Below are 2,500 nucleotides of genomic sequence, written 5' to 3'. Positions count from 1 at the left end.
TACTTGGATGGGAGACCGCCTGGGAATACCAGGTGCTGTAAGCATTTTGTCCACGAGGGTGTGCTCTTGCACTATTTCATCAGCAACACTGCCTTGTAGTAAGCATTTAATGATGAATTGACTAAATGCAGCTTCCTGCCTTTTTAATAGGATCAAATTTCCTTGTGTTTTCAATTAGCATCTGCCTTGTATTTATAAGACAAACAAGAATATTGTTGCTGAATGCAGCTTGTGTGTGCTTTGTGCTCCTTTGCCCTGTTCAAATGATGAAAGGAAATAAAGTTTGTATTTTATCCAACTACCTGTGCTAAAAAGTGATGGGAAGAGTGTTTGTAATTTCTTCTACTTTTTCAGTGACACAAAGTTCAAGCTGCTTATCTAATTGGTGGAAATGCAATGTCTGTTTATCACACTCACTTTGACTATATATGTTGTAGCAAGAGATTGTTTCTCGCTTACGGCCATACCAGCCTGGGTACGCCCGATCTCGGCTGATCTCGGAAGCTAAGCAGGGTCGGGCCTGGTTAGTACTTGGATGGGAGACCGCCTGGGAATACCAGGTGCTGTAAGCATTTTGTCCACGAGGGTGTGCTCTTGCACTATTTCATCAGCAACACTGCCTTGTAGTAAGCATTTAATGATGAATTGACTAAATGCAGCTTCCTGCCTTTTAATAGGATCAAATTTCCTTGTGTTTTCAATTAGCATCTGCCTTGTATTTATAAGACAAACAAGAATATTGTTGCTGAATGCAGCTTGTGTGTGCTTTGTGCTCCTTTGCACTGTTCAAATGATGAAAGGAAATAAAGTTTGTATTTTATCCAACTACCTGTGCTAAAAAGTGATGGGAAGAGTGTTTGTAATTTCTTCTACTTTTTCAGTGACACAAAGTTCAAGCTGCTTATCTAATTGGTGGAAATGCAATGTCTGTTTATCACACTCACTTTGACTATATATGTTGTAGCAAGAGATTTTTTCTCGCTTACGGCCATACCAGCCTGGGTACGCACGATCTCGGCTGATCTCGGAAGCTAAGCAGGGTCGGGCCTGGTTAGTACTTGGATGGGAGACCGCCTGGGAATACCAGGTGCTGTAAGCATTTTGTCCACGAGGGTGTGCTCTTGCACTATTTCATCAGCAACACTGCCTTGTAGTAAGCATTTAATGATGAATTGACTAAATGTCTGTTTTATCAGACTCACTTTGACTATATATGTTGTAGCAAGAGATTGTTTCTCGCTTACGGCCATATCAGCCTGGGTACTCCCGATCTCGTCTGATCTCGGAAGCTAAGCAGGGTCGGGCCTGGTCAGTACTTGGATGGTAGACCGCCTGGGAATACCAGGTGCTGTAAGCATTTTGTCCACGAGGGTGTGCTCTTGCACTATTTCATCAGCAACACTGCCTTGTAGTAAGCATTTAATGATGAATTGACTAAATGCAGCTTCCTGCCTTTTAATAGGATCAAATTTCCTTGTGTTTTCAATTAGCATCTGCCTTGTATTTATAAGACAAACAAGAATATTGTTGCTGAATGCAGCTTGTGTGTGCTTTGTGCTCCTTTGCCCTGTTCAAATGATGAAAGGAAATAAAGTTTGTATTTTATCCAACTACCTGTGCTAAAAAGTGATGGGAAGAGTGTTTGTAATTTCTTCTACTTTTTCAGTGACACAAAGTTCAAGCTGCTTATCTAATTGGTGGAAATGCAATGTCTGTTTATCACACTCACTTTGACTATATATGTTGTAGCAAGAGATTTTTCCGCTTACGGCCATACCAGCCTGGGTACGCCCGATCTCGGCTGATCTCGGAAGCTAAGCAGGGTCGGGCCTGGTTAGTACTTGGATGGGAGACCGCCTGGGAATACCAGGTGCTGTAAGCATTTTGTCCACGAGGGTGTGCTCTTGCACTATTTCATCAGCAACACTGCCTTGTAGTAAGCATTTAATGATGAATTGACTAAATGTCTGTTTTATCAGACTCACTTTGACTATATATGTTGTAGCAAGAGATTGTTTCTCGCTTACGGCCATATCAGCCTGGGTACTCCCGATCTAGTCTGATCTCGGAAGCTAAGCAGGGTCGGGCCTGGTCAGTACTTGGATGGTAGACCGCCTGGGAATGCCAGGTGCTGTAAGCAATTTGTCCACGAGGGTGTGCTCTTGCACTATTTCATCAGCAACACTGCCTTGTAGTAAGCGTTTAATGATGAATTGACTAAATGCAGCTTCCTGCCTTTTTAATAGGATCAAATTTCCTTGTGTTTTCAATTAGCATCTGCCTTGTATTTATAAGACAAACAAGAATATTGTTGCTGAATGCAGCTTGTGTGTGCTTTGTGCTCCTTTGCCCTGTTCAAATGATGAAAGGAAATAAAGTTTGTATTTTATCCAACTACCTGTGCTAAAAAGTGATGGGAATAGTGTTTGTAATTTCTTCTACTTTTTCAGTGACACAAAGTTCAAGCTGCTTATCTAATTGGTGAAAATGCAATGTCTGT

General features: G+C 41.7%; 5 non-coding genes and 1 pseudogene across 5 annotated transcripts in view; all 6 read left to right on the top strand.

The window, feature by feature from the left end:
• The window catches only part of LOC123736476 (5S ribosomal RNA), a 119-nt gene extending 75 nt beyond the window's left edge, over window positions 1-44 (top strand). Inside the window, exon 1 of the ribosomal RNA XR_006766160.1 lies at window positions 1-44. This exon is cut by the window's left edge and continues 75 nt beyond it. This is a non-coding gene — a ribosomal RNA (5S ribosomal RNA).
• A 409-nt stretch (window positions 45-453) lies between these two features.
• Window positions 454-572, top strand: LOC123736574 (5S ribosomal RNA). Its single transcript, XR_006766258.1, has one exon. It is a non-coding gene; the product is annotated as a 5S ribosomal RNA (ribosomal RNA).
• A 408-nt stretch (window positions 573-980) lies between these two features.
• LOC123736666 (5S ribosomal RNA) lies at window positions 981-1,099 on the top strand. The gene has a single exon (XR_006766348.1). It is a non-coding gene; the product is annotated as a 5S ribosomal RNA (ribosomal RNA).
• Window positions 1,100-1,238: 139 nt separating this feature from the next.
• LOC123736646 (5S ribosomal RNA) lies at window positions 1,239-1,357 on the top strand. Its single transcript, XR_006766329.1, has one exon. It is a non-coding gene; the product is annotated as a 5S ribosomal RNA (ribosomal RNA).
• A 406-nt stretch (window positions 1,358-1,763) lies between these two features.
• On the top strand, window positions 1,764-1,882 carry LOC123736573 (5S ribosomal RNA). Its single transcript, XR_006766257.1, has one exon. It is a non-coding gene; the product is annotated as a 5S ribosomal RNA (ribosomal RNA).
• A 139-nt stretch (window positions 1,883-2,021) lies between these two features.
• LOC123736737 (uncharacterized) lies at window positions 2,022-2,140 on the top strand (annotated as a pseudogene).
• Window positions 2,141-2,500: the final 360 nt, after the last annotated feature.

This window comes from Salmo salar, unplaced genomic scaffold (genome assembly GCF_905237065.1).
Source record: "Salmo salar unplaced genomic scaffold, Ssal_v3.1, whole genome shotgun sequence".
Classification (NCBI taxonomy): Eukaryota; Metazoa; Chordata; class Actinopteri; order Salmoniformes; family Salmonidae; genus Salmo; species Salmo salar.
Note: the sequence above shows the minus strand (reverse complement) of the source record. Positions and strands in the feature narration are given on the sequence as shown.